Below are 18224 nucleotides of genomic sequence, written 5' to 3'. Positions count from 1 at the left end.
AAGATGAAAAATATAGGGCAACTTTGGGCAGTTATGTCATCAAGTGGCCAGGTGAGATGCCAAGGTTCATTCCCAGGCCGTGAGATAAATGGCCACAAGTTTCAAGTGGTCAGGAGATAAATAAATCCAAATGAAACCTGAAGGTCACTTATTCTTGTCTGTGCAGCAGCAGAATTAATGCAAAGAAAGAATGTTAAAAGAGTATTTTGTATGTGTAGCCACTCAGCCACTAATTATGGATGAGGTTATTGCTTCCAAAAACAGTTAGTTACAGTGCCCTGCTGTGACTGGCAAAGGAGAAAACTTGTTCTGCAGATGTAGTGCCTACAGCTTGGTATCGTGACGTCAACACTTAGGGTTCCTCTCAACAGAAGGCCAGCTTTCTGGTCATGAGAGATACTTCAGTTCTCTTTTCAGAAACTACAAACAATCATCCTCACTGTTGTGCCTGGACTCTGACCTGGGTGGCTGCATTGAACTTTCTGTGGGTAGCCTGGCCTCGGTCTCTGTTCATCCAAAGCACCACAATTTGTGACTCAAATAAAGTGGTTCAGTTTATTCTTACCTCTGCTATGATAGGCAGGTTTGGTGTTGCAAAACCTCATCAGTTTTAGTTTTGTTTTGTTAGTTCAGACATGGAATTGTTTGTACCAGTGTTCCTTTATAGCTAAACCTCAGCAGCTGGACGGATAAGATGGCAAATTCCAATTTTAGGTAACTTCTGTTTATAAAACATATATGACCCTTGCAATGGCCTTAGATGAAGCTAATTTTGGCTGCTGAAGTGGTAGAGCTTGTCTTGGTATGACTTTGAGGACCTCACACTGCTGATGTTCTGAAATGGAAGCTATAGTCTCTACTCTTTAAATTTACCTTCTCGGGCTTTTCAAACAGTAGAGTGTATAATGACTAGTTTTTTGGGTTTTTTTTTTGCTTGTATCAAAGATGCTTTAGTGATATATTCTCTGCAATTTGCTGCCATGTAAAGAATCCTCTTGAAGTCTTGTCTCACAGAGTAAGACTTACCGTTCTTGCGAGAAACTCATGCAGATTCAACCATCCAGTAAAAAGCAGATGCTTTTATGATAGCAAAGGCAAAAGGTGGAGGGTCAGAATCTTTCTGAGGTAGAAGTTCAGTGTAGTCAGCAGAATTATACCACAAAGCTGTCCCCTCTTCAGAAAAGCTACTTCATTCAGTAAGACATTTCCCAGCACATCCAGTGGAAAAGTTGTTTTTAACCAGTGGAGAAGCTTTCTTTCTTGTGGCAGGCCCTCGGGACTTTGGTCAGCCAGATTCACAAACAAAACTACCCTACGGTTAGATGATATAAATACCAAGCTTTAAAGAAAGAAAAGCAGTGATGAGCTGAAGGCTCGGGGATTGGCTTTTCTATAAATATTCACCTATGTACAGTGAAGATATTTCTAATACAAAGAAGACCAATTTCACCAAGTATGTTTAAGAACTAGCAAATCATTAGACCAAATGTTTTCACAAATTGTTCCCTGGCAAGCTTTTGCTTTTGGCATTCTCTCTGGTTATTAAAAAATATCACCTTCTTAGAGGTAACTTCCCTGCCTCCTGACAGGTTCTTTCCCAACACTGTTGACTTTAGGTACCACAGAAACGCCTACAAATACTCAGCTATGTTTAGCCTGTATAGACAGGTTTTGATCTGTAGGGCTCAACGTGCTCACCAAAGGAAGGAAGAAACAGACTTTCATCATCCATGGGGAAGATTCTTATCACACAGATTTTTTGATCAAGTAAAGGGCTTTTTCTTGAGCCAGCTAATATCTTCTCTGCTGAGCAGCACTGCTCATGACAGCAGGCTGTTTGCGTAGCAAGGCACTGCTTAGCATGGGTAAGGGCACTGCAGCCTAGCCAAGTGCAACTTGCCTAAGCTGATGCAAATTTGTAGGAGAGCCAAGTAGATGGATTCTTGAGATAAGCAGCAAAAACGCCTAGAGCCAAAGAAATATTTTAAAAAGAGAAGTTTGTGGATATGCAAGTGGCTGTTGAACTAAGCGAGCAGTTAAATACAAAGAACAGATTGGACAGTGATATCCAAGGCAGGGGGAATGACACCCACCTCTCCCACTGTAACAAAGAAATTGAACAGACTACAGTGAGTATGAAAGGTAAAAGCTTGAAAATTGCTAAAATAAAATTATTTCTTCACCTCTTTACTGCTTTTATCTCTCTGCAGAGCCAGGTTTGATGAATCTTTGTACATAGTTAAATTCCTGTTGAAGGAGGAGTTAGAAACATAAACACATTTTTAGTATAATTTATTTACTTACAGAGGTCCTGTTTCACTAGGCACAGGAACAGTGAAAACTACCAGTATGTTTCTTCCAATAGAAACATCTTCTTAACGCCTCACTTGTTCCCACAGGTAAACAGCACTCTCTTGGTCTCAATCTCTTTTTAACATATATCTGTTTATTATACCATTTCCTCCTCATCAGCAGCACCAGGTTTTTCCCAGCACTGGGAAACCACATAAGGTAAATCCCTTTCTTTAAGCCCACCTTGCTTCAGTGATTGACCTGGCCAAATTACAGCTAAGCTGGTACCAGAAAAAAGCTTGGGTCATGATACAGAATTGTTCACAGCTGGCTTCCTTTGACAAGAAGCCTAAGCATCTCTATATATCCCATGTGTTCTAGCTTGCAATCTCCTCCCCTTTCTTTCTCTTCTACAAGGGACAGCAAGAATTACTACTCCATCTTCCCAGACTTGATATTCTTATCCACCCTCCAGGAAGACATTGCCATACAATGTCATCCAAGCAGTAAAAAGAGAACTGTAAGAAATACTAACTGTGTAATGCAAAGCACTGAACTGCCTAACATTGCTGTATCTCTTGGATGTTACTTCTCACCAACTTGGGCCAACATTTTTTTCTTGGAGTATTTGGAAAGAAGCTGTCATTCACAACATTAGTCATCGTAAGATACAGAGGGATTCTAGAAGATAAGCTGTGGTGGTGGAATGATACTGGCTTAGCCCCCTTTATCTCAACAGACTGATAAAGCAATCAATGTTTGTTGGATAGTCTGGTTCTCAGACAGTCTGGTGCTCACTTCCCACTCAGCAGCCTTCATTTCCAGATTTTCATAAGAGGGGCCTTCTTCAGATGAAGTGCAACGTTCCCTGTGTATGACAGCCACTAACTTGCTATGGTGAGAAGCTAGAATAGACGAGGACCATACCATGAACTAACACATGAGCTGCACAGGGGGTCCTGTGTTAACAATGTGGAGTGGAGGAGCTAGATCAGGCTGCAGAGCAGGCAGGTAGCAGATGAGCCTGCTGGAGTTAAAATATGCCGGCCTACTATATGGGCACAGGTAGAACTCAGTGCAGACCAAGTTAACGCTGAAGGGAAAATAATGTGCTAGCAATGGCCCCGTATCTTCACCTGTGAAATGGACAGGACTAACACATTAGTACTTTGCAGTGGGGCTACCAGAATTAATGTGTTAATGTTTGGAAGTGCTCAGCTGCTGCAGGAGTTGTGTCTTCCCTGTAACTTAGTAATAGCACACAGTTTTGTGCCCTGTAGACTGAGTACCTAGCCAGTGCCAAATGCTGCTAGGCACAAGGGGTTGGTGCTAGACAAGGAGGGCTTTTTTTCTTGCATAGTAATTTCTTTAGATCAGTCTTTTTCTTAGCCGTGTCAGCAGAGTTTAGCCCAGTGATATATTTGGAGTTGAAAGGTTGTGGCTTTTGTCTCCATTGTCTCTGTTCTGGCACATAGGGATTATGCATTTCACTAGCTGACAGTACGTGTATTCATTGGCATTGTCTGCTGTTGACCATGGGAATCAACCTGATTTCTTTATGCTCTAATTTGGAATTTTTGAAACAGGGATGAGGAAAGGAAGTTGACTGTCACTAAACATTTTTAACATCATTTCTCCCCACCCCACCCTGTTCCAAATAAGGAGCAGAAAAATTATACTTTGCCTAGGTTCTCAAACACAGCTTTGATTTTGCTCAGATGTTATGAAGGAACTTCATCATAACAGAAGTAGAATTAGTTTACATACTTTCATTTTTTTTTTCTAAGGCATTGAAAATATTAACACTGGCTCTGCCTGACCAGCATTTAATGTCAGCATCTCATCATTTCAGCCAAGTGCAATGCTGACTTTGAAAAGTCTGCAGTCTACAAAGTGATGTTGGGGTACTTTATGTTCTCTCCTCTTTATCCCTCTCAGAATGGGTAGGGGTAGAGGCAAACAGCTGATTCTTTATTTTTTTGGCTGCCAGTGTCCTGATCTTAAAAACATCAGACATTCTACCAGAAATAAACATGGAGAGGTCAGCTGACAGCCTGATGAAGAAAGCAAATGTGTTGTCATCTTCTTGAAGCAGGAGTAGCTAGTTGTTACTAGAAGAAGAAAAAGCTTCTCAGAAGCCTATTTTTTCTCCTCATTGAGCCAAAATTTGCCCACAAAGAAAACCCTCAAATTCTGTCAGTGCCACTGTCCCTAGTTAAGTAGCATTTAAAAGAATACCTTTTAATCACCTTTATAAGTGCTGCCTTTCACTTTTACTCAATATCCTTCTTTTTGACAGAGGAAACTAGGACAAGCAGCCTTCATGTTGCATGCTACTTGTTACTTTATGCAAAGTACTTCCATACCTGCATTAGGGTTTTATCTGATTCCAAAGTTTTATGGAAAAAGAAAGAGCACACAAGGCTTCAGATGAAAGGATTGCCCAGTCACCACTAAATAAACTAAAAAGTAATGGAAAGATACAAGGCCTAATTTATTTATTTATTTTAAGTCCCCTCAACACACCAGCAAAAAGAACATCAGGCACAAACATCCTCAGCAAAAAGGGGGCTTCAGGTAGAGGATTTTATTTCACCAGTTGTGAAAATGAGAGCTACTTGCAATTATTTGAAGATCACCCTCAAAGATCCAAAGATCATGGCTGTTGCTTCCTTTTCTCAGTAAAGTAGCAAAGAAAAAGGAAGTAAAACAGGAATGAAAATATTTGGTGGGGATGCTTCCTGAAATAACCTATTTAGCTAAAAGGGCACTGTTAAATATTTTTAAACTAGCACCAGCTAATTAAACAATTAAAGGTTGCAGAACTTGCCCTGAATATAGGGTCAGGTGCTGAAAGCCTCTTTTGTAAATGGAGTAAACTGATGTGGCTAGATGAAAAACAAATTATATATGTGATCACAAGCCCTCAAAAACCAGTCCCACGTAAAGGACTTTTAGAAAAGAAAAAAAAAAAAAAAGCAACAGTGAACCATTCAGTTTTCAAATCAGCCAGGAAAAAATTCTTCTCTTACTTTTGCACACTTTTTTTCCTGCCAATAGCAACAAGATGAAAACGAAAGGGCTCTTTAAAACAGTTGTTTCAGATTTGCATAGTGCAGACCTACAACCCCAGGTGAGATCAAAAGCACAAGTTCACATGATACTTCCTCCTCAAAGTGGCTGGAAAACAGAAGGAAAAAATCCCAGACCAAGTTACACAACTCAAGAAGGGTAACTATGGTCTTTTTAAATGACAGTCAGAAACAGCCTGCCTTGTTACTCAGTTTGGATGCTAGAGAGAAGAGAATGAGAAGGCAACAACCACCTGAATTCCTAGAAGAGCGAACACAATTACCCTTGCCTTATAGCCCTACTCAAACTGAGGGCTTTGGAGTCAGATGACAGGAAACGTTCAGCAAATACAAGTGTCTGGTTAGGATAACTGGCCACTCTGCCAGAAAGAATGGAAAATCAAAACAAAGCAGCTGTATTAAAAGGGCTCACCTACACACATGGGTGACAATTATAGGTGTCTTGGCACCCCATGGGAGCAGAACTTCAGACTGTATCGGCACTGGCTTTTCTTATTCCATGAACAATTTCAAAATATTTCCTGATCCAAATAAATTGTCAAAGGACCAAACACTTCTCATCCACTGAAATTAAAACATTTTCTATTTGAATCACCAAAACATTTCATTGATACCCATTAAGTGCATCAAAAAGATTTTGAGAGTGCAGATAAAAAAGGTATTTTGCTTACCTTTTCAAAGACAAGTTCTTTTGCATTTGAAAAACATATTTTGTAGCTTTGAAACTTGCTTTTTTTTCCCCTGTATTGTGAATCAAGAACACTTGAAACTGACTCTTTCAAAGTTCTTATGAGAACTTAGATTCCCAGGAAAAACTAAACATTTAAATGAGGCCTGCTCTATAGGAACAATTGCCTCCCATCACTATCATCCACACCAACCCTTTTAACATGACCAGCCTCAGAGAAGAGGATATTCTCCTTTCAATTTATGCAAGACCCTATGGAAATAAAGGTTTCTTGTACCTGCTGTTTCTAAAGCAGTACAGCCCTGCATACCACTGATTTGGTTATCTAAGCATGTTCTGTACTTTCTAGGACTGTAACAAAGCCAGGAGCAAGGTAGGCACAGTCCCTCCTTCAATACAGCTCACTGAACAGAGTTCATTCTGCAGGGTCTTTTGTGCTGGCCCTCGAAATCCAGTCCCCTCTGCCTAAGTGCTAATGATCCCATGGTGTTTTGCAGAGTTGTTGGGGTTGTCCTTAAACAAAATCCCACTTCATTTTCCCTTTTTGGGCAGAAAGCCCAGAGCTAATTGGATGCATTCTCTCTCTTCTTCAGTGGCTAAATGTAATGCTGATGTGTGCATATAATGTGGGAATCACGTTAATCATAGGCGCACAGATTTCAAAGCCAAGAGCGCTGGTTGTGATGACCTAGTCTGATCTGCGGCGTAACACCAGGCAGAGAATTTCTGCCAGTGATTCCTGCCTCAAGCCCATGATTTTGCACCTCAGTTCCCATCTGTATAAACCTAGATGCAGCTTCCAGACACTGGGTTTGTTATGCCTCTCCCTGCCTCATAAAAGAGATCTTTGTTCCCAGAAACCCTCTACCACACTAAAGTCTTGTGGGCTCTGACCAAGTCACCTCTTCACCTTCTCTTTGCTTAAATGAATAGATTAAGCTTCTTATATCTCCATCCCCAAGGTAAGGTTTCCAGGCTTTGAATTATTCTGTGAAAAGACCTCATAGACCTACGCTCTTCATATCTCACAAAAATCTTGAAGATACGATGCTCCTGCACTATGGGTTCTCCAAAGGCTGCTCGGTTAATCATTCAGAAGTTAGTCATTTCAGCCCTCCAGTTGGACCCACAGCCTTTGCTCTGAACCCAAGCACATGTGTTGTGTTTTCAGTTCTCTCATCACCTCGTATTTCTCAATCTATGCAGCAGAATATCCCTCTGCACAAACTTTTAAATGGATCTGAGCAGCTGTATGTAAGTAGGGTCCTGGGTTGGCATGGGTCCACGTTCAGAGGACGGGCTTGGAAACTTCATTTGCACCCTTAACAGATGACTTAAAAGAGGTAATCAGTAAGGAGGATTTAAGCAATTAGGTGGGATAACATGTGAAGTCTTGGCTGTTCTGTTTGGGACTTGGCTTGTTATTTTGGTCTGTTATTGCTGACTTGGTCCTTTAAAAAGAAAACTTGGCTGAAAGAACTGCTCACAGTGCTTCCTGTTACCCAGCTTGACCTGCCATGTGTGTGTGTGCATCAAATGCCAGTTTACCAAATGCACTGTTCCAGTAATTACTAGCAAAAACCCATGTAATCCATGTCAAACTAGCGCTAATTTTCATGGCAAGATTCCCAGGCTTTGCAGCGATCTGGTGCACCAGAGAGATCTCAAGCACTTCATACGCATTGAGAAATGGAAACATTGTCAAGGGGTTCATCGAGAATTTAATAAATACTTAATGCAGAATCCCCTTCGCCCTAGTCTCGGATATATGTATACACACACAACTTCAGTCTTCATAATTCTTGCACATAATTGCATTGTGAAAATCAAATTTTAAGAGAGCAAGAGCATTGGAGAGTTTAACAGAGATGCTTAAGGGCCACCTAATTCTTTTAAGATGTCTAAGATACTAAACAATCCATACGAGAATTCCCTTTCATAGGGAAAGTGTCAACAAAACAGTTATCTAAATTTCTCTAATCAAGCTGGTGAGAATTGAAAGCTCACTTTGGAGAATAAATTTCAAAGGTTTGCTTTTCAATGTCTCTTAGTGTTGTGTTGTTTTTTGTGTTTTTTTTTTGTCAATTTCAATCATTTTCTACCTTTTTTTTTTAATAAATCAAAAGGGTATCAGAATAAGCGTAAAACCCCCTTGCAATACACAGGTATTTTTACCTGCTTATATTTACCATATTTGTATTTTTAAAAACTTGGAGGAAGAGAGGAATTTGACAAATAGAGCAAGCATAACAGCATCTGCTTTTTTCACTAAAAATTTTCAAAAACACATTTTTCAACAAAACATTTGTAAAATGAAAAACAAGCAGTATTTTTATCACAGAAAATGCATCAGGTACAAATAGAGCAGGTCATACAGTTTGAAGCTGTTATTTTGGGCTATCTGCAGACTCAAAATGTAAGGTTATTTTCACAGACAGACTAGATCTTTTTTTCCTTTTCTATATATGCAGGGATTCTTGACCCAATTCTTGATTCAGCGGTAAGGTATGGAATATCTTTGGCATACATTTGGCATTATTATTTACTTTAAGCGTAACATCACTTTTTTCTCACAAAAGTCTGAGACAAACAATCTGTTGCCTGCCTCCTTCCTGAGTGTGAGGTAATGCTTACATCCACTGCTCAAGAAGAAACCTAGGAACCAAAGAGCTTCTTGTTCAGCTTTTTCAGCACTGTTGAGCCAGTGTTTTCATTTTCAGCATGCTTTTCATTAAACATCACTAAAGCCTTTTTACTAAATCTGATCTTGTGATTTTTGCTATTGATGAGTAGGAGCAGAACCCAGCAGAGCAAAGTGATGTAGCATTAGGGTATTGTTTCAAAAGCAACATCTAAATGTGACGGCTGCTCCATTGTCTGGCTCTTTAAACCCAGCACAGGATTTTCCTTATGGGACAGTGCTCCAACAAAATAAATAAATGGGCTGTAATCTAAACTCCAAAGCCCTCTATAAGATGTTATTGTGTTCCAGGCTCAGCAATAATAGGAGAGACATTACATTATGGGCAGACATCCACTTCTGCACTTTTGGAGAGATCAAAGCTTGTCTTGTCTGCAATAACTTTGGATAGATACAAGATAGCTCAAGCCAGCATGGTCTAAAACACAGCAAGGGAAAGTGTCATCAACACCCTACAGGATAATTTAAGTCCCAATTTCTTCTCAACACCTCGCAAAGAGAAAAGCCTCAAAAACAGCATACTTGTATGGCAGCTGTAAGGACTTGAGCGTGGGAGGCAAACCACAAGTGGAAGAAACAGCACCACAGACGTGCTTACACCTCTAGGAGACACTATAAAATGGAGAGAGAAAGGAGGCCATATGTCCAAGCTGAAATGCTTTAAAAAGAGCTTAATTACCAGAACACAAGTGCCCCACACTTTCTACAGAAGAGCCTCAAAGTGAAACACTCCTTGATAATCCTTGTTCTCACAAAAAGAGGCACAACTTGGGCAGGGGCAGCTTGAGCCAAGTGGAGCACCATCACCAGGTGCAAGATACTCTTCTGCAGACTTTTCTGTGGAGGGCGGTGGTCCTAGTTTTCCATTGCCTTCAAACAATGCCCAGATATGATGAGGTAAAGCTTGGCATGTTGTCCTCATCTGCTTCACATCTTCTGCCACTAGTTCTGGCAGAATAGAGTGAGATGAAGGTCTGTACTAACTCTATCCCACACTGGAGACAAAGCCCAGGTTCTGTGTGGACATCTTTCCCCCATGCCCCTTACTGCACAGAGGGCTGTGGGACAGCTGGTAGAGCTGGACATGCCCACAACCTCCCGTGGACAGCACAATGTGGCTGTAGCAGGCTTGAAACACCACCAGAGCATGCCCCATCAGAGAATCTCTAAGCTGTCACAACTCAACCTTCAAAGACAACCCTAAATTTCTGAATTGCTCCAGCTTGAGGATATTGGCTGTGGGGCATGGAGGTGTTTTAAGAACTCAGCCCCTGCCCCTTTGAAGAGTGAGTCCCTGTGCCCGTCAGGCTGTAGCTCGCCTGCAAGGGGTTGCAGCCCCAGCAGGGTCAGTGCCCAGGGGGGTCAGAGCCCCAAGGCTGAGAAGCAGTGGGCTGTCAAGGGGGCCACGGGCTGGCTGCCTATCTGCAGGCAGGGAGCAAGGAGCTCCTGGAGACGTTCTTGAGGGCTGCCAGCTTCCCAACGGGAAACCTCGGCTGTGTTTTCTGCTGTGCTGAATGATGACATGTGGGCTGTAAATCTGGATGTTAACACGGGAGCAGTATGTGCTCCTATATGGACAGAGGAGGGACTCAGCCCTTTCTTCCTCATTAGGGACAGTAATGCCTCTGGCAAGTCAAGCACAGGACAACTAGGTCTTGCTTAAGGACACTAACATTAAGCAGGACACACGATCCTCCTCCTTTTGCCTCTAAACTGTTTCTTCCAGTCTGACCTCACATAATCTGTACAGGTCCTGCCTCATGGGGCAGCTAACACATAAGGCCTGGTTGTAATATGTATCTTCAGTCAATTCATTTCATGACAGGCTAATTACATGCTCATTTTCGCATCTTTGAACTAGCATATCACAGTGTTTTCTGTCAAAGTGAGATCCTACTGCTGGCCTGCTGCTCTCTGGCACGCACTTGTAACACAACAAATGTGTTCTTCATGCAGCATTAGATAGTCAGCCACAGCCCCTTCACACTGTACCTTCCCTATTACAGGCATCCTGCAAAACACTAGAAGCCACATTTCATTGAGCTCAACACATCAAACACCCCAGTCTTGCTCAAGTGCAGCCACAGACAGGAATGAGTTTTTTGTGGAAGAGTGAAGATAACTAATTAAATGTATTTGTCCTGTAGCATTGTTTAGGGTCCCAGTGCCAGACAAGAATCTTGGTATGCTAGATACTGTACAGAAACAGAGCTACTCCCCTGGATGTACAAAGACAAAACGACCGTGTTCAAATTGGACGCAATATAGAAACCAGGCCCTTTGAGTTGACAACCACCCAGTATTTTCATCTGGCAATATGAAATGGATTAAGAGTACAATATGGGAAAACACCTAAATGCAGCAAGAAAGGGAAAATAAAAGTAGATGAAAATACAACTGACTGCATTTAGATGAAAATGGTCAAGACTAAGCATGGAATTTGCATTGATGATGATACACAGAAGTGTGACTGGAAATGCAGTGAAATTTTAGGATCTGTTTTCTCCAGTTTTCACCCCTGCAGTCCATTTTTGAGCCTCCCTCTAGCAATAATTCCACAGGCCCTAAGTTGCCAACACTCAACAGTCCTGGCAGCTGGAGTTTGATTTCCCCACCCCCCTTTTCTTTAAGGCCTAATACAAGTCTCCTTTGCTGAACTTAGGCCAATTTATTGCTTTACCCCACCCTGACCCATAGAATTGATCACTGTCCTGTCTGTAACACCCTCAGACAGTTCTGAAAACTATCATATTTCCCACCCCTGCTCCTGCCATATTCTCTTTTTCCAGACTAAACAAAACTGATTTTCTCAGCCTTTACTCACAGGTCATGTTTTCCTAAGCCTCTTATTCTTGCCACTCCAGCAGTGACTCTTTAATGTTTGTCTACATCTTGCTGACAGTGCAGTGCATCCAGAGGTATGTTACTGTATGGAGTAGACTTGAAGAGAGAATATTGTTTCAGTTTAAGAAATACATAAAAATAAATATCAGGAGTAGTAGGAGTTATGCCATATTGCCAGAGATGGATTAGGTGAGACTAAATATATTGTTTCTACCTTGGTTTCTTTTGAAGTGGAGGTGGATGGAAAAGGCTGCAGTGGTGACCATTTCATAAACTTGTGCTTTCACAACGAATTCAACTACTAATACAGGTCCTCCCCGTCTCTGGAATGGGGTCATATCAATGGGAAAGCTGGAGCAGAGTTGAGGAGCCTGTGGCTCATAAGCCTTAGGTTTAGTGGCACTAGAATGCCTTCACTGAATGCTGATAAAAAAAGCATGACAATATACCACAGACACACCCTGTGAAGCACGCCTATAGCAAGAACAGTATGCCCGTCCTGTTCTAAGGAGCATGGTAGAAGAGCCCCTCAAGCTGACATCCGCTCTGCTGGTTCTGAAGCAGAAGGCAGTACTGTTATATCCCACATCTTCTTGGGGAAAAGAAAACAACCTGCTGTGCCACCTTTCAGGGCCATCAAGTATGCTCCTTGCACAGCTTTTCAGCCTTGTCTAGTGTAAGCCCAGCTTGGTTTATATCTATTTGCAGGTGATGGGTTTGGAGTGGGGTGAACCCCAAAGCCTTCTTACAGAAAGAAGCCCCAATGGCACATTATCAGCTAATCCATGGACCATCAAAATCACCTAATTTTTTTCTTGAGTATTTCCAGCAGCTCTGAGCTGAATTTGCTTGGCACTCTGTCTCCAAGTAGAGGACCCCAGCTGAGGAAGCAGCCTATTGCCCTCCCTCATTTTCCCCCTCCCAAAAAATAATAATAATAATATCACAGGGACACGCAGCTCTGTCTCAGTCCACTATGGGAATTCACTGGGTCTCTTGCTGAGGCCATTTATCAGCATCAGCTCTAAGGAGCAAAGCCTGAGAATTTTTCTCAGAACAAGTTGAGAAACTATGAGAAATCGAGGGGGGGAGAACAGTCAAAAAACACTAACAACTGCCTTTCCTGCAAGTCCTAAAGGAAAGTTTGAGGCCACAGTTTATTTATCATTTGATTTTATTCAACCTTTACTATGGGAAATAATGAAGGGGAAAGCTAGGATTTTCTGGAATAGGCTCAGAGCCAAATTACACTACTGAGAAAAGGGAAAATAGGCAGAGTAGCCACATGCACATGCAATTAATTCTGCCAATTCTTTACTTGACCACATCAATCCCCACCCTGTACACCCCAATTACTGCCTCACCCATTTCAGACCAGGAATTATGCTGTGCTGCTCCTCCAGCAACCCTGTGGGCTCAGCTCAGTTCTCTGCTCCCCTGTTTCTTTAATAATTTTCACTAATGACAAGAGCGAGTAGAAGACAATCAAGTCAAAAACCAGAGCTTCAGCTAGTGGAAATCAGATAACCACCAGCAGCATTAAAGACTGTGCTGGGGCTCTACCCTACAGCACACCTCTTCATGTGACAAGATACAGGGAAGAGAGGCCTGTGATTATTTTCTAAGCCTCCATCAGTTTGCCTCGACATCAATCAGCACTTCCCCAAATACTCCTTCACCCTGTCTCTCAATTCCCCTTTTCTTACCATTTCTTCTATCTCCAGCAGCCTTTATAAGAAGCCTTCTGTCCCCTCAGCTCTTCACCTCGTAGAAGACTTCTCAGTGCTTCTTCTGTGGGTGTCAGGGGAAGGAAGGTGTGTTTCAGGTTCTCCTCCTGCTTTGGCCTCACCCTGTGGGAGAATTTCAGACACATCATTTCCAGGAAGAAAAAAATCTGTACAACAGAAGACTGAATGGTATGCATCCTGTTGTGGCCCAGCTGCCATTATTAATCTATATTCCATGTAACATATGAACAAAACAAAAAACATCTAGGAATAAGAAAAAAACACCCTGAAATCAGAGCTTAAGTAATAATATTATAATAGGTAAGTCTCTTCTTCTGGACATGTGGGTTTTAATAATTTACAGATGGAAAATATGAATATCCCTCCACATATTATTTTCCTCACTGCATTTTACTTGGCAGCTCAAAACCTTGTAGCAGGAAGACAGCCATATAATTGCAGGGGTCAGTTCAAAGCCTTGTGCTTTGCAGATCATCTGGTGTTTGACCTACACACAACTGAAAGCCTTGGCAAGAACACTAGCCTGTGATTTTTAAGATCTGTTAATGAAATCAGTATCTTTGTGACCACTGTGCACATACACATGACACTTAAAAGTGTAATGTCTATGTTCATACACACAGTTCAGGTCCTATCAGGAATTAAGTTCCAGCTGATACCATCCATAAGCAACAGCAGCAAGAAGCTGAGATTCCTACACTGACCAAACACAAGTGACAGCTCAGGTTAATGAGCTGACACATATTAGGCATTTCACTGAGGTTTTAAGTAGAAAACAGTAACTAACAGGTCAGGCAGCCTGAAGCACACGTAGTTATGGCAGCTCAGCTGGCCTGATATAAACAGGTAAATGGTGATAACCTGATCACCTCTCTGAGCCAGAAGGTGTCTCAGTCTGGCTCCCCAGGAATGATTTGCATGACTATGAATTGAATTTGATCTCCCTGTAATCCTTGCCTAGCAAGGCAACAAGGGCATTGTGCACATGTAGAGAGAGCATCTACATCTGTATCCATCACCTCTCAGTCTGCTTCAGGCACATACAGCTGATGCAGGCCACTCAGCTCTCCAGGTGCCTGGGATCACATGTGATTGTCAGCCAAAGGATGCTGTGTTTTTCTGCCTACATGAGCCAGTACTCTGCTCCTGCCAACAGCCATTCTTGTTTATTCTATATGTCTGTTTTTCTTGGCACTTCATGTTGTAGTGTTTAAGAGCCAGCAAGGCACAAGCAGTTGGAGGGATCAACTAATTTCATTAAAGTGCTCAAATAGACAGCAGGCGAGTAATAGCTTTTGGTCAAAAGCTATGCTAAGGCAGCACTGAAAATGAAGGCTTGATGACCAGCTACAGAACTTGAAGTGCCCAGTTGCCAATCAAGACAGATTTAAACAAACCCAAATCTTAAAAAGCAATCTCCTCAGGCACTGGAGAAATTCAGACCACACTGGGGATTCAGGATTCACATTGTGACTCATCCTAGGTGATACGGTATGCTTCTATTCACTTACTTTCCTCATAAACAATCACTTGATGTTTCAGGATAAACGTCTGTCAGGAAATAGATCATATCCTATAGGAACAGAAGGAGGAAACTAAGCTTTGTTCATGAAATGCTAAGAATGTACTTTTAATGACAGGGGCCTGGGGCAGTTTCCCATAATTAGTTTACAGGAATATGTCAGAAAGGCTCTGGCAGGCTACTCAGTGCTCATAAATCTGCATGATTGTGAAGTGTTCCAGGGTCCCTTCAAAGGGACTGGACCAGAGGCAAAAATAGCAGGATGCCCTTCATGTGGTAATCCCAGCCTCTGCATACCAGGAGGTATCAGGAATCTTAATGAGGAATCCACTCTCTGGAGACTTTTACTTCTAATCTACACCACAGGCAAGAGGGGAATGAAGGAGGGAAGTAAATAAACAGAAGTAAGTGTGCTCACATTCTTTGACAGAGCCAAAATGCACTTCCAGAGTCTTTAATGTTTCCTCATTGCTGACCAGCCATGACCCTGTAAGACAGAAGTCAATATATTCATCATCAGAAATAAGGCCAAGTTCCCAGGCAAAGTTAAATGCATCTCCACTGGTGTCACCTGCACTTTCTGTTCAGAAAGAGAGACCTGCTTCAGTGAGGCAGACTCACCCTTAATCAGGCTTGCAGCACTTGAAAACTGTTTGTATAGGAAAGAATAGCAGCTGCTTGTATGCCTGGGAGGGAGAGGCTGGCTTCACCTCCAGGAGAGGCTGTTTTTGTCCTAGTCAGTAGGATTCCATTGGGTTTGGAATGTAAAAATGGTTTCTTCCCATGAAGGTGTGAACACCCATATAGCAAATTTAAGAGGCCAAAAAAAAAAAGGCATTGATTCCACTTAAAACAAGCAAACAAAAATCAACTAACCCTCCCAAGTGCCTTTTTTTTTTTTAAGTTGCCCACCTTAATATATAAGGGAGTACCAGTCATTTTTACTGCTGACTGCCCTTACAGCCCCTCAACATGCCTCCTCTGCCTCCTATAAAGCCATGAAAACATTTCCTTATTCTCTGTGTGCCATTTCCTCAGACTGAAAACTGTGAGCAAATCAGGACTGAGGAATGAATTATATTGAAACAGTAATATAAGTACTACTATCTCTCAGTAATTTCCTTCAAACCTTGAATCCAAGGACCTTAAGAAATTTCACACAATCCTGATTTTGTATGACAAGTGCAATTCCCCTTTTCAAAGGGAGGGGAACTAAGCCAGAAAGTGAAAGACAGCCTCCTAAAATCCTGATTTGTGTTTTAAACCAGAAAAGGATTATTGTGGGAAAAGTTTTTCAGTGCCCCAGTCTGCAAGTTAACACTGAGAAAATTAAGTGTTCCAGAAATGGAGCACTTGTATGAGAAATCATATTTCCAAGCTATTTAACAATTATTCTTCTTAAATTAGGAGTCACATGTTTCTTAGCATTAAAAGCAAAGTGTTTTTCAAATTTCCAGGCAGGATTATTTACTTCGTTCTTACATCCAAGTCAAAATACATATTCCCTTCATCAGCTGGATTAGCTGGTACCATCCATCCATTTTTAGTCATGAAATCATTCCCCCCCCATTCTCGTAAGCTAGCAGAGTCCCTGTGCTTTTGGGGAGTACAGTGTGACACAGGACAAGGAGAGTAATGTAAGCATATTCAGTGAAATTTAAGGATGAAAATCCTCCCTCAGAACTCCTCTTGAAATAAAGAGAACAAAGACTGTGCTTCAGAAAGTCTGTTTAGAACATACAGAAAACATATGATTTTAACTCCATTTTGGAAGCATTTATCCAGAAGTAACACAACCTGTGCACACAAAGGAGAGTCAAGCCTCTTTTAATCTTTCATTTCCATAGAAATTGTCATAGATCGGTCAGTGAGAGACCTTGAAACCATCCTACTGATTCAGGAGAGGAATCTATATCAGGCTCAACAATATTACCTGCCCTTTTCTTCCGCCATTTTTGCCTTCCCTAAAATGAAAATACTTCCACTTTATAAAGCACTTAGAAAGTTACAGGGGAAAAAAAGGGAAGAAAAAAAAAAAACAAAAATAACCTGAAAGACAGTGAACCATCATCCAGATCACTTACCACTATGTAGACTCAAGGACATCAAGAACTGATACCCAAGGCAATGTCTGCTGAAGCTAACAGAAGGATTCATCTTTCAACCTAAGTTGAAAGAAGCATCTAATATTTTGCACTTACCCCCACCTAAAGGCAACTAAAGCTTAAATAACCTCAGTGATCCACTATCTTTAATTCTCATTATAGGAGGAATGGCAGGGGCCAGCTGGGAAAAGCAATCTGCTAACTTCTCACCAGCTGGCAACAATCAGGAACTAAGTGCATGGAAGGAGTGAGTGCTTCACTTCAGACACTTGAATGAAGTAATGTTTTACAGTGCTAATGTAAATACAGTTCAATAGAGAGGATGCTGGCAGGAAGCCACTGTAAGGACATAAATTCGTTGTGCTGGAAGACCAGCTTGGCTTGGCCTGCTGAAGTAGTTCACAAAGCAATCCAGCATTTCATATAAACAAATTTTTTACCCAGGTAGTAAACCAAGAGGAAGGCTGGATGTTTCTATCAGATGTCATGATTTCACAAATGGTTCCATTTCCTCCACAGCTCACACCTGTCCTGAAAAACAAGTGAAATGAAAGAGGTTCTCAGATGTGTCTGAGTTATTTCAGCTAGACAAGTCAACTGAACAGCACACAAAGCAAATGAGAAACTATTCTCTTCTTGCTCATTCTCACTTGCATCACACAAGATAGTAATTTATACTGTCCCCAAATTAGGAGATCTGAGCTCTGAATATGTATCCTTAGTGGCTTTTCCAAAGAGGAGGAGCTCTCCAACTGTTGCTCAAAAGAGAAGCCATTGAATCTTCTTGGATTATCACTTACTGGCATTTCTCCAGCCCTGCTGTTTGCCTCTTGCAAGCTCTTTATAAACGCTAAGTCTGATAAATGCTTGGGAATTCATCCAGTGCCCAGTTCAACTGTCACAGGAAGAGCACTGGAGGTGGCTGATGGCTGTAGGTATGTGTGCTCACTGGCCTCTGCCAACAGGCTGATGAGGACAGTCTGAACACAATTAAAACACCACAGAGGGGGTTCACTTTTTTGGTCCTGGTAAATCAAGTAGCTATCTTCCAACATCATTAACAAATTATGCCATTGTTGACTCAGTGCAGGCCCTCGGTTTTCCTCACTGCCTGTAGGCTGCTGTTGAACCCTGTAAGTTTCAAGAGGTGTAAGGCTATCCCTTGCAGCCTTTCCATTTCCTTCTTTGATACCTGTGAGACTGTATGTTTCTACTTGTGATTTCACTTCAAT

The 18224-nt window shown here is 41.7% G+C and overlaps 1 long non-coding RNA gene across 3 annotated transcripts; it reads right to left on the bottom strand.

The window, feature by feature from the left end:
• Nucleotides 1-473: 473 nt before the first annotated feature.
• Nucleotides 474-17380, bottom strand: LOC308182294. Of its 3 annotated transcripts, XR_013941741.1 has the most exons (7): nucleotides 16972-17379; nucleotides 15306-15374; nucleotides 13324-13467; nucleotides 2346-9385; nucleotides 2184-2247; nucleotides 1699-1965; nucleotides 474-1312 (listed from the first exon to the last, which is right to left on the bottom strand). It is a non-coding gene; the product is annotated as an uncharacterized lncRNA (long non-coding RNA). The 3 variants fall into 3 exon arrangements; XR_013941740.1 differs by having other exon boundaries at nucleotides 1699-2247; nucleotides 16972-17380; XR_013941742.1 differs by lacking the exon at nucleotides 1699-1965 and having other exon boundaries at nucleotides 16972-17378.
• Between the last annotated feature and the right edge of the window lie 844 nt (nucleotides 17381-18224).

This window comes from Anser brachyrhynchus, assembly GCF_964034855.1.
Source record: "Anser brachyrhynchus genome assembly, chromosome: 1".
Taxonomy (NCBI): Eukaryota; Metazoa; Chordata; class Aves; order Anseriformes; family Anatidae; genus Anser; species Anser brachyrhynchus.
This window is presented reverse-complemented; position numbering and strand designations above follow the sequence as displayed.